Genomic DNA, 14,178 nt, shown 5'->3' with positions numbered 1-14,178 from the left:
CTTGAAGTGGAATTGAGGATGGCTTGGGTGACAGGATATGATTTCCAGTGCTGGGTGTGGTTTGATGTGGAGGAGGGTGCAGCAGGTTCTTCAGATGTTCTGTTCTTGCCTGGTGTCTGTCCATGTCAGAGCAGAGAAGAGCCTGGGTTAATCCAGCCATGATGGATTCTGCTGCTTTTATTAATCCTCTCCTAAGCAATGGAATAGTTGTTATATAGCACCACATCTCCAGTATCCTATGCTCTCTGTAGGTTTGATGTCTATCATTGAATGGGCAATTTAATGCAAGTTAAGCTTCATATATTTAAGCTATTGGCATAGAGTTGAAGTCAGTCTGCAGACAAACAGGTGAGGGTCACCAGGGAGTTGAACAAAACCCAGTGAAGCAAAGAAAACACTTGAGCTGCAAGTAAATACTCTGTGATATCTGTGCCATCTAGAACTGCATTCCATTGCTTTAAAAAATATCAAAGATGTACTGGCAGCACAAAAGCCCTTCTGAGGGAATAGAGTACTTTAGCAAGCCAGGGAGGCAGTTATTTGGAAGAGGTAGAGAAAATCAACTTTGTGTTTTCCCTGGAAGGGGATAAAGTTTTGTGTTCTGCTGTTGCAACAAATAAGGCAAAATCTTAACATCTTTAAAATGACGTACTTGTTACACAAGACTGACCACATCTCCCCAGTCATGACTTAGAACAGAGTGGTTTGGATTCTGCAGGAAGGATTATTGTATGCTGGCCTCCTTGAAGGGGTAAAAACACCTAGAGAAGAGTCAGTACATGCTTGTTTGGATGAGGATGAGTTAACTGTTGGATAACTAAAGCTAAAATAGAGGGGGAAAAAACATACATTTGCCTGTTTCTCCAAAATATTGCCTTGCTCCCAAATTAATTACATAACATTTGTCTGAGTGGCAAAATCCACCTGAGACAGAAGGTTATGCCAGTTAATGTAGCCTGACCACTTTTGTACTGCAACTATTGTATCACCCTACTGTACTTGTTAGTTGGACCTAAGAGCACAGAAATGAATGGTTTTGCTATGAGCACTTCAAGAGATAAGGGGATTGTCTGTACTTGTTTCAGATTCTATTAGCTTTAGAGCTAGGTAAATTAAAATATGAAATTTGGGATGTTTAGTTTCTAACCATTGGTGTCCTTATTTCCTTATCCTCAAGATGAAAGGCTTTTCAGTGTGTAGCACTTTATATTGCCATCAAATTAAGCCTGTTTTTCGTATTTAAAGGATTAAAAAGATTAAGCTTTTAAAGTTTGAGCATAAATAATTTTCTTTTAACTGGGATTTACATACATGCTTTCTGCCAATACTTGTTCTGTTTTTAATATGTGCCTGAGAATGTGCTCTCAGGGAATGAGTGCAGTGAACCAACTGATCAGGATCTCTCTGTTCCCACCATGATTTGCTGTTCACCAGCACTGACAGTTCTGTGAGCTTCACTTAACTGAGAACAATGCAGAAGTTCTGACAGAATTGCTAAAAACATGAGGTCCTTTACTTAACTCATTTTTAATTCCTGTAACATGTTCTTCACTGTTATTTTGTCTAGAATACAATGTGCTTTAGGTGAAGTACCTAGTGAAAATCCTAAATAATGAGTTTGTGATTGCTCACACAAAGGACAAATCCCAGGTTTGTTTAGTAGCTTTCTGTTCAGCATTAATGATATGGTTCTCCTTTGAATTTTACTCTGATTATGAAGTGAATTAATACCTGATAAATTAACCTCCTTTTTACATTTAATCCATGATTAAAAGTCTTCTAAGCCTCCTGCAATTATTAGTTATTTTTTTTACATTGGGAACTCTCTAGAGAAATTTTCTATTTGTTCCCACATGCACTGTAAATAGATATTGGGGTCCCATTGATATCCTAAGGCAGATGTCTTGGGCATTTTCTAAACTTTTTGGTTATATTTTTCCTTATGAAATCTTAAAATTTATTATTTTTATATTATCTGATCTAGTATATTTCCATTATTTCACTATCCTCATGCTCCATAAAGTTGTCTGCATTACCAAATACAGGTAGGCAATGTTTACTGAGCACTTCCAGCTTTTTGCTGATCCCTTCAGTAATTTTATCATCTTCCTCTTTTCAGAACTCAAATTCATTTAAGTGCTGATGTATCTAAAAAGGTCTTTACCTTTGTATAACTGGTTTTCTTAGCTATTGCAACCATGGATTTCCCTCTCATGTTTTTAGCTTCCTTCATAATTGTTTTTTAAACTTCACAATAATCTGTGTATGTTGTCTTTTTTCCTGTTTTGCTTTGGTTTTCTTTATTTATGTCTCAGAATTTGGATCTAATCTTAATTTCAGCCTCACATTGTCTCAGTGTAGCAGCATCCAGCCATCACTTTGGCTGTGTGTGATTCTCCAGGCTGATCCACGTTGCCATGGCAGAGTAGGAAGATTTGTTTTCTTGAGTAATAGAGGTGTGCTGGTTCCTGACTAATAAGGCTGATACTCTTTATAATTTATTTTTCTCATGGTTCCAGAGTCACTCTTAGTAATATATATGCTATAGGACTAATAGACATATTTATTTTCATGGTTTTCTTGCTGTGGAGTGAATTTATTCCAGTAATAACAGGTCATACTTTGCTTTCTATTAGAAGGTTATGTACAATTTTCACTGAGAAGTAAACTGCTGATTTTAGCTTGTAATTTCGGTAACTTTGGTGGGCAATGTATTTTGAGGTGGAATTGCATGGAAGGATCTTTCATCTGTTTGAGAGATTCAGTTGTCCCCCCATTTGCAATCAGCAGGACTATCAAAATCTAGAAAGTGTCAGGAGGCAATGTGAGGGCAAATTAAATTGTGATTTGTGACCACCTTGGTGTTGTCATTGCTTTAAACTACTGGGCTCGGGATTATTGATGGTTATATTTGCATAGCCTCGTTAGCTGTTATGTAATGTATGTTTTTTTCCACAGCAGTTCTTAAAAATCCAAAGAAATAAAAGCTGCAAAAGACTAGAAGTGTCTGTTCAGTTAAACTGAACAGCAAATTGGTCTTAAGTCACTGAAAGACAAAGCTGCAAATATCTCTCTTGATAAAAGAGCTTCAAAACAGACTAGGGAGAAGAAATATTAAATCACCAAAATGTTTGATAATATTTTAAGCAAACCTCTAGTGCTAAATAAATACCCATCTTAAAGAAATAAGTTTGTAATCCTAGACATATACTAAGTATGAAAGTTCATCTCTGGAATAAAACACATTTTTAAAAGAAAAATGCATGTATAAAAGTAAATTCAGTCTTTGTAGATGCTATGATGCAGGACATTTCAATATTAACTTTTTAGAGGATAAATCCTTATCAACTTTTATTTGTAGTTGAGTAGTAATGAGTACAGTGAACTTGATAAAGCTGTTTTTAGTGTAGAGCTGTTGTGCCTGCAGGATATTTGGGATGAGGCAACAGCCCAGTGGTGCAAACTGGGCTTAAATTGATCATTTCAATGATCAGTTAGTGACTTTGGCCTCAGATGACTGATATTACTTGTGTAACTCCCAGAATTTTCTGCTACATGCATGGAAAACTGAACAAACCCACAAGAAACTGAGGAAAAAGGCAGGTTCTACCAGAAAATACTTCATGATCTGTCTGGGCCCTGGTTCCTGCAGCACTTCTGGGTAGTCAGAAGGGAATCTTGCATAAAAGCAAGATTGTTGTATCCTCAAACTACTACACTTATTTCATTTCACACTGAGTGCTACCATGGAACTTGTTTTTCTCCACTGGGACTCAGAGGGGGAGGAAGGAACTTGCCTTTATTTATAAATATTTACGAATACTTATATATTACATTACCTACAAGACCTAAACTTTATTTTGCATGCTGCATATAAGTGATTACAATACTAATGAGAATTCCTAGTGTTCTGCATTTTTCTATGAAGTTCTACTTTAATAACTGTACATATCTATGATATGAATGTGCAGTTGACACTTTGCACTAGTCCCCTACGTATTATTTATACAGCATCATTAACATCAAAACAACCTTCTATGAATGTTTCTGTTGCAAATGGGCAACCTGAGGGTTAAATTTGCATAAAGACACATGTAGGAGTGATGGAAAAGAACATAAATTACTACAGTGCTTTGGCTTTTATATATTCTTGGAATGGATCACTACAAATGCTGACCTCTTAGACATGTCTTCTCTCACTGTGAATTTGAATTATCAAGAATAAATGGGAACAGAATTCTAATGTGTATGATGAGGTAATGTTTTATTTAGGGCTCAAAATAATGTATTACTCATATAAATCCTTTCTTCTGGGAAGTGTGCTGGGCTTTACTGTATATAGCAGAGGTCACATCTCTCCTGACTACATGTTAAGGGATAGTGGAAGAGTTTTGGAAATCAATTTTTCCTGTGGATAGGAAAAAGATCTACAAATGTGTTGGGAGAAGGTTGTTGTCTTCCTCTTGACTCACAGTGTGATAGACTGATACTGAAACCATTGGCTATTTTAATGTGGCTTGTGAGCTAATTTTTGAAGTGGTTGACGTGCATGCTAAGTCATCAATTAAGAGTAATTAAATATGTGCTTGAATTTAGTGAAAGTGCTGAACCTTTGATGTGGAATTAGGTATTTTCATGGACAGAGGTTTTGCTGAACAACATTAATTTATGCAACACTTGATTTTGTCATTAGTCTTTTCACTGATGTTTAGCTAATGTCTCTGACAGGCCTTTTTCAATGACTCAGTGCTATGCTTTTTAAGTTGTTGCTTTTGTAGGAGTCAGTGGAATTCCTCCAGTGTTTAGCATTAAAAGCCTTTTGGCTCAGGCTGGATGAACACTTGAGGCACTTGCACTGTTTAATTGAGCCGTGTTAGATCATGGAGCTGCTTCCAATTGCTGAAGGATCAAATGAAGGTTTAATTGTAGCTGGAACCTGAGCTCTTCTGTGAGTCACTTCAGCAGAAAGGAAAATAATTTGTCTGTTTTGTGTCACAACTGTATGTGTGCACCATATGGCTTGATGGTGTATTCAGGGAAGCCGTGTGTGTGTAAATTCTGAAATATTTCCTTTTCTTTCCACAAACCTTTAATATTGTTTCTTTTTTTCCCTAAATGTATTCTAAAACACTGAACATCCCCAAAGGGCTTCATTTTAGCTGTGAGTCTCAGTTTGTGACTAGAAATCAGCAGAAAAGCACACACCAGTGCTTGTTGTCCTTTCCCCTTCCCTGCTTCCCTTTCAGAAATCTGTCTTTCACATAATCTTCTCTCATTAAATTTGTTAAACGTTTGCATCAACATGAAATGAAGTTAATGTTTGTTTATTGGCAGACAGCACATCATGACAATGAATTGGGACAATAACCAGCACTGGATAAATAGGGAAGGTGAATCCAGGGCTTTCATGAGGCGTTTTTTCCATCCTTATTACAGCTCCTGTTTTTGTACCAGACTGGCCAGCGTAAGATGATATTGCAATGAGCCTTTTGTAGTCTGTTCTAACTGGCAGCAGTACTTTAAATGGCCTGGAAGCTCCTTTTGCTAAGAGAATTATCTGTCCCACTATCACTTCACAGGGAACTGTGGTTGGGAATACTGAGATCTGGCATCAGTTTGTTAACTATGTATTATTAACAATTATTAATTATGCATAATTAACAATTATGCTTTTTTAAAAACTTACCTGTAACATATTCAGCGTATCAGACGAGATCTTAAATGCTATTAATGTCTTTTCTTTTTCATATACCTTCTGCTAATCAGTTTTAGAATACCTGCAATTTTACATCAGGTTTTTTGCTTTGGTGGTTACTTCAATATTTCTGAAGATTGGATTTTTTCAGGGATGACAGTACTGGCTTATTGTTCTTTTTTTAACCTCTCTCCCGGTGTGGGTAACTGCTTCTAAACTAAATATTTAACATGTTGCTGTGATGAATTATTTCCACTGCTTCAGGCACATAATTAAACAAATTAAAGGTGGAGTTCCATTTTCAGCATCTCAGCTTTATGCCTGCTTATATCTAGTTCTATTCTTGTTTACAACTGCCAATGAAGTAGCAGCCCTAAAACATATTGTTAAACCGTGACACCAGTAAATATTCTTCATTTATACTGTTGTCTTCTGTTTCATGCCTAATCTGCAATTTTTAACCCTTTTTCCCTGAGTATATGCTGATGTCTCTAATTGTCATTTGTTTATTTTTGTTTGAAAATCCCTGAGTGTTGTTTATCCTTCCTTCTGTTCCCCCTAAATTTGTAAGCACTGTTTTCACAATGGAATTCATGTGGATGCAGCCAGTCTGCTCTCTAGTTTTTTCCAATATCCTTATTTTCTACATGTGCCACATCACTGATGCCTCTCACTCATTTCACCAGTGTTTTTCAGTAGCTGTGGAGAGTTTTCCATTTTTCAGAGGAATGGGACACCTGTGACCCAAGAGACACCATGAAAGGCAGGTTACCATTTACAGGCTGTAGTCCTGTGTTCTGACAAACATTTCAATGTGCTGCAGAAAAACAGAGGAACTGAAAACCTTGCATGCAAAATCTAAAGGTAGTTGCCCTCTTTATGAAAAGCCTGAGCTTCTTAATGAGTAAGAGTCTTGGGGAATTTTTATTTCTACCTTCATGGTTTATTTATGGTCCTGCTATTTGCATCTTTGTTTGTAGTTTTTGGAAAATAGACTATTTTTCAATATTTTTATGTCTACTTGGTGCCTTTGTGGCCATCTCCAAGAAAACCCAAATAAAGCAGTAGGTCAGTGCTCTTTCCCTCATGTATTATATAAACTCCCCATTCATATTGAAGGGTTTCTGTGCATTTGTTTCCAATTGAAATTACTTATCAGCAACATTCCTTTACTTTAGGCATCTTGTTTGGAATGGTTGCTTTAGGAAATTGGTAGCAGAGGAGTGGTTATTTTGGTAAAGGTAAATATTTGTTAGAACCAAATATTCTAGTTTGTTTCTGCAAGAGTTAAAAACCAAAATATATGTGAAATCAAATGGGTATTTTAAGTTGGCAGTAATGTGAAAGAGTGAGCCTGAAACTTTGGTAGCAGGAAAGGACAATTCACTTTATATTATGCACCATGGTTCAAAAGGACAGTATGATGCTTGTGAAAGTTTGCTTTCATTTCACTTTATTCCTAACATGTACATGTGTGTGCCTATTTTAGAGACCTTGTGAATATCATCAAGATCTTGTAAAGCTTATTTATGTACAGAGATAATCAAAAGCCTCTAAGCTACAACTGTCCTGAGAGAGCATGGTAGAGCAAGAATGCTCCAGCAGAAAGGAAATTATGGCTCATAAAGTGCAGCACCTATGGTTGTGAAATAAAGCCTCACTTCCCAAATCCACTGCTAGTTAAGGGAAACTCCTCATATATCAAATTCTTTAGGTGTGGGTTTTTTTTCCTGTGAGGTCTTTGCTCTCTCCCAGTGTTCCAATGATCTCTTGTCTCACTAAAGAGAAAATGCACAAGCAGGATTATTTGGCATTCCACCAAAACATCCTGCAAAATATCCCCTCTGGGAAGAGCCCACAGTGCTGAAATGATGCCTATAGGCACATGAGGGGAGTTGAGGCATGAGATGGACATGATGGGAAATAAAAGGGAAATTCAGGCTTTTCTCAAAATTCAGAAGGGCCCTTGGGAAATGTTCACAGAGTGGAAGAAAATGCATTTGAGGGAAGGCTAAAAGCTTAGAGAATAAAATCTCTGTGTCTGTTCCTTAGTCTGAATGGTCATAGAGTGATCCTTGTACAAGGATCTTATAATAAATGTTTTTTTCCACCTCTCAGGGAAATGGAGTTGTCCAGGAAGGTTAATATATGTACAACTGCACAGAAAACAGGTACGTTCTGGTTAGGCTGCTTATTTTTTCAAGTAATTTTTGTGAACAATTCCTGGTGAACCAGATTTTGGCAGATAACATGGGTTATTCTGAAATGGTATTTTCTCCCTTTGAGTCTATGTGCATCTAATCTCCTCTAAAGCATCTTTATGCAATTTTGATTTAGTGCTGTGTCCCTGATAAATAATAGTTATGGTATGATTTTCAAATCATGATAAATTATGTTCTAGGACTAAACTCTGAAATGCAATTTGCTTAAAAAAAATAACAGTTCAGGCTTAGGGCCTTTGATATTCTGCACCTTTCTTGTATTTTTTGCTTCTGTGTTCCTTCTACTTTTTGACTTCATCTTCACAGCTGCCATCTGTAATCCTCACTCCTATTTTAAGCTTTTTCTTTTGTTAATTTCCATTGACTTTGAACCTCTTCTGGTGCATTGAGACTAAAAAGACAGGGAAAAAAAAAAAAAGCCATCCTTAAGCTCAGGGTGACCTGTCATCCCATACTGTTTCCCACTAATTTCTTCATTATTGTTTCAATGCTAAAGCTTTTTTAATAAAAGTTTAATAAGATAAATCAGCATATTTTTCAATAATTTAATTTCAAAAGTTTTTTTTTGTTTTTGTTTTTTAATTAACTTTTTTAACAAACAAAACCAGCAAAAATGTCCATCAAACATTTCTATTTGAAACAGTGCCATGGAATAGCTTATTTAGGAATACTGAGAAACTTCAGTAAAATTACAAGAAACTTTAATAATGGAAGCTTTTGAGCAATCTCTTTAGATGTGTCTGTCTGTATTAACAGGAGCTAGAAAGGAGATTCAGAGCTGCTCCTTTCACTGAATCATCTGGGATCCCCCAATCATATGAGGAGAGAGTGCAAATGGCTTTGCTACTGGAAAACAAACAAACAACCCCAAATTTCAATTCTATAGATTTTATTCTATGAGATCCAGGAGATGTACATGGAGAGGGAAAAAAAATCTAATGTACCTGATAATGTCTCCTTAAACCAGCAGATGAGGCTGTTTCCTATTTTATCTGTTTTGCAACACTGTAAACCCCTGGAAACCCATAACTGCAATTAAATTCCTGTCTTCAGGTATGATTTGGTAAATGTAAATACCTCCCCTGCTTTTTTTTTTTTTTTTCTCCTCTGTAACACAGTATCACAGATTCTTAGATTCAGAACCAACTATCTGGTAGATCATCAAGATATAACTTTTTTAAGCTATGAATTGATGCCAGACGGATTTGTACCTTCCAAGGTGCCAAACTTTGGGTGAGAAGGGGCTTCACTACTTTTTGGCGTGATTCTGTTTTAATAAGTGTAGAATTTAATATAGAATTTATACTCAATCAAATTTAATTCATTGCTAGAAACCTTGAGAGATCTGTGTGTGTGTATATTTGTTCCAGTATATTTATCTTTCTGTCATTGTTAGGAATAGTTCTTTTCCAAGCAACTTTTTTTTTTTTTTTTTTTCCCGGAAATGTACTGGAAAGGTGTGACGTGGAACAAAAACGTAATATGAGTACACAAGTGAGACACCATCATAAAGTTTTTTATTGTGATGGATATTGCACTTGGTTTTGGCAGAAGATCAGTCAGAGAGATCTCGTAATCACTTGTTAAGTATCCACCTTAATCAGGAGAGTTGTAGATAGTCACCTTTGAAACAGCTGTTTTAAGTCAATAAAGTTTAGTGGAATGTGTCATCACCGAGCCTCTGATGGCGCAGTTCCCTTCGATTCTCTTTCATAATCCGGGTAGATGGAGCAGTAAGGGCATGGGAGATCTCAAATACATGTGTGTTTTTTCTGGGGGAGAAAGGAAAAACCAACCCAACCCCTCTGTCAGTAACAGCTCCTGCACTGCCGAACGAGTCATCATTCTCTCTCCCAAAACATTTCCTCACTGTTGTGCTTTCTGCTGCTTTTTCAGAGCACACCCAGAGATATCTGTTCCTTCTGTGTGTTTTCTCCTTTCCTTGGAAAGGCCCTGTGTGCTCGCCCTGCCAGGAGGTTCTGCAGCAGCTCAAAGTGCAGTTTCATAATCAGCTTAATGTGGTCTGAGAGTGAGCTGGCAGCAGAATGGCAAATGCTGCGCTCCCGGGCGCTTTGGGATGTGTTCCCATTCCTCCTCCAGTGAGGCTGGAGCACTTGCGTGGCTGTGCCGTGTGTCACGCTGCTCTGCTGACTCAACTCAACAATTTTTTGGGGAAAAAAATTCCCACCAGAGAAAACTAGACCATTCATTTGATAAATAATCTGCTCTGAGGTGACTCATGGGTGCCCATGTGCTAAGGGCGACGTGAGAGAGATACAGGAATATATGGCCAGGTTTGGAACGGAGAACAAGATCCCCTTTTTGAGATTCCATAACATATTGTTCTCAGTAAGAACAATAGAAGCTGATGCCCCATGTGTCTATACCACTCTATATATTGTTTTTTGGTGTTTCCCATCTATTACAGTTTGGCATTTCTGGGTATAAACTGAAATGTTAACATGTGACCAATTTACACCAAATAGTAATTTATCTTCAGGAGACCTTGTACTCAGTGAACTAAAAGTTCTAACAGGGAAGGTTTCAAGGTTTCCTATAGAAGTGTTGCCAAATGATGGTGGTTTAGCTGAAAACCAGGTTAATCTACATGTCCTCATCCCTGCAGGTTCACTTGAGTGCAAAAGAAGTTGAACGCTGTCCTTTAACCATTAACAGATAAAAGGGCTGGGCACAAGGCTGGGGTACATTTGTGATAGGACACAAAGTGTTTTCCCAGGAGCAGTTGCAAAAGGTGAGCAAACAGTGTAATTTAACAGCAAGTACCTGCACTGAGGAGTGCTGGCCTGGCCTGAAACCACCACAAGTCCTGTGACTACCTGAGTTCTGCCCAGGCTACAGAACTGCTCTGCTTTCACCTCTTTATGGAATAAGTATTTTGGTTATTAATTGCTGGTATGTCCTTTAATACAAGGCAAGACCTAAAAGCTGTTTATCCCTTCATCTCCTTCCTCTTGGCAGATTAGAGGCTCTAAGAACAGTCTTTAAGGAGGTGCTTAGATGGGGTTGGTCTCATTCCTTTCTGCTTTAATACCATGTCAAAGCTGCTAAGATTTCTCACAGTCTTTTGCTTTAATGGCCTCTTACAGTTTATCTTCTTTTCCATCTATTTTTCTCTTACCAGTAAAAAAAATCACCACAACACTGTTTGTAATTTGTTTATGTTTTGGGTCAAGTCCTACTGGTAAATTGTTGTTTTTCATTTCAATAAATGTACAGGCCTCCTGTGCATAGGGAATGTTTTAAAATTGTCTTGACTGTGTGTAAAACATATTGTCTGTGCTGGAACTTCTTTGGAGCTAGAGGTACAGAACAGAGTTCTTCTTTCTGCTGTGGCTATAACTTTTTAATTCCTTCAGACTGCATGCAGCAATTAAAATTCTTGGTATTATAATATTGTTTATCTGTATCTGTGGTAAGTTTGTGCAAGCTCTTATCTGCTAACAATATAAATGTGGCTTTATTCACATAAAGTCACCTTTCTTGTTACTTACAGCCTTGTTCCTGAAGCCATGACTTCCTTAATTTCTACTGTATTTTACTGTGGTTCAAAGCATTACATATGCTTTCTAAAAAAGCCACTGAATGACACACTCCAGTCCTATTCTAATATTTTTTTTGTAGGCTCAGTTATTCTCAGTGTGAGATAGTGAAATGACAGTTTGGAGCATAAAATTTCCTGCACTTATAGTATGTGTGTGAAATTATGTAGAAAAACACAGGGATTCAAGAAATAACATTGGCATGGTGGTGTCCTGATATGAGAAAAAAAAAAAAATAAAGCTTGAAAATTTGAATGATGTGAGCTACATAAGTATATTCAATTTCTGCTGGTCTGAGTATAAAAAAAGTATGAAATGCAATCCTATTTAAGCATAATTCTGTCTTTTTAAAACTGGAAATGGTGTAGTAGTTTAAAACAAATAATAATAGTATTTTGTAGCACAATATCATTGTAGTATTATTAAATCCATTTAATATTTTAGGACTGACTGCCTTGAATTTGTGATTTTTAAACCTGGTTTCTCCAGGCAGATGTTTCTAGGTCACAGGATAGGATCTTTTGTGTCATGATTAGTCTTTTCATAAAGAACAAAATATTCCTTTCTTTTATATAGAAGCCTTTCATTCTAGGAACCAGGAGAACTAAGATGTACCTATTATAGCAAAAATCCTTCTCATGAGCTTACAAGGCCTTTGTATTATTGGCACTCAGTTTTATCACAAGTCTCTCAGGTAATGCTATTTTTTCCCCTCAGATGTGGATTTAATGAGCTTTTTATAGCAAAGAATGTTAACATTAAATACTTGCCTGATACTTTTTTTCTTTCCTCAAAATGAATAAGTGAACTGTGGACTGTTGTTACAGTTTCATTCGCATTCCCTGGTGAACATCCAAATTGCAAAAGATGGCAAATGAGAGAGACCAGGGTCGATGGCTTTCTAATACCAAAGTACCCCAAGAAACAGGGACTGTGCCATAAAGCACAATGCAGTTTCAGCACTCTGAGGAAAAGAGATTTCAGGCCGGTGGTGCTCTCCTGACTCCTTCATGTGACATCAAAAAAAGAACTGCTGAGGGGATGAAGTGGGGGCTGGAGAGCTGAAGGTACTATTACATTATGCATTCCTGCTGCAGTTTAAACTCAGTTATTTACATACTGAAATACCACAGGATACCTGGCCATCTGCTGAGATCCCCAGGTGGGTTTTGCAGGTCACTGAGCTCTGTGCTTGCAGACCTCAAGGCAGCTAATTAAAACCCATCCAGGTATGTCCACACCAGCTGTACTTACACCACCTGACAGGGGAATTCCAGTTAAGCAATACCTGGATATCATTAATAGCACCAAGGCTTCTGATACTTCAGTCCGAGCACGTTGTAGATAACACCTGAAATGAGTCATGAGACCTGATAACTCTGGGAGAAATAACATATGTTAAATAGGCTTTTGTCCCTCCAGGTTTAAGTTTCACCAGTGTATTTTCAGAGCACCGCCTCAAATTGCCCAAATGGTAATTCTGTACCTTGGAATGCTGAGGAAAAGGTGGAGAGGGAAATGTCCTGCTAGAGAGTGGTGTGTTAAAATTTGGTGTCGTCAGTGTTGTTTACCCGTGCACTCAAAGCTCCACTTCATTTTTAATTCTGTAGATGTGCATTTTTCAGGACTATGAAAGAACGTGCTATGCTAGAGTTCCTTTTAAAATTGAGACAAATTAGTTTTGCCATTGCAAGACAATACATTGCTATTATTTCCATTATTTCTCGGTGTAAGCCTAATAAGTGTTCAAATACTATTTCCCTGAAGTAGTTATTTTTTAATGAATGTATAATAAATTCCACAATCTTACAGTCCTGTGAAAAACTTCATTATAATGCTCTCAAAAGTCAGAATAGTATGGTTAATTCTTGTATTTTAGATAAGCATTTCTAGTAACACAACATAAAGAAACTTTGCAAACGCAAATGACAGCAACCTACTTTAAAGGAATCATTATTTTCATCTTTATCAAATGGCCAAAGGAGCAAGAATTCCTTTTTCATGTAGGCATGTATAGTGTGCTAAAAAAGGAACAATGATCATCAGTTAGTATTTTAGCACATATTTTGTTTAAGCCTCGTTTTTTTTAAGTTTAGTGAAATTGGATGATGCGTTTAAGTTATACCACACACATTAAAAAAAAAAAGATCAATGAGTCATTGCAGATTTATGCAAGTTTTATTTTCAGCCTTCTAGGTGCATCATCTCTCTCTGTAAAAAGGCACAGTTTACTTTGCTTTGACTTTCTTTTGAAAAGCTCCAATAGAGTCAAGTTTGGGTCCCATCCAAATTATACAAATGTTTATTATACAGAGGAAAGCTTCTGAGTGTTAATTACCTCCTTTTCTGTCAGCCTGGCCCCTGTCATGAAGAGCCTTGTGAAGAAGCAGGAAAGAAAAGGGGGAATTTCAGAAAGCCCTTAGGGATTGTTTTAAAATGGTCATTGAAGGGTAAGTTTCACTGCTTGTGTTCAAAACTCAGTCATAAAAATTACTAGATTTAGGGTTCTAGAGTTTAATCCTGTATTTGTGATAGGGAATTTGGATATTTAGATTGTTTTCTATTTATCGTAAATCATGTATATTCATACTTGGGAAAACAGCTTAATGTTTAATTTTTAGAGAATGTTGCACAGATGTTCATCTTTCTGTTTGTAACATCGGGTATTTGAATGACCTGGTGTATTGCAGCACAAGGCTAA

Source organism: Erithacus rubecula (assembly GCF_903797595.1).
Source record: "Erithacus rubecula genome assembly, chromosome: 13".
NCBI lineage: Eukaryota > Metazoa > Chordata > Aves > Passeriformes > Muscicapidae > Erithacus > Erithacus rubecula.
The sequence above is the reverse complement of the archived record's forward strand: the minus strand, read 5'-3'. Positions refer to the sequence as shown.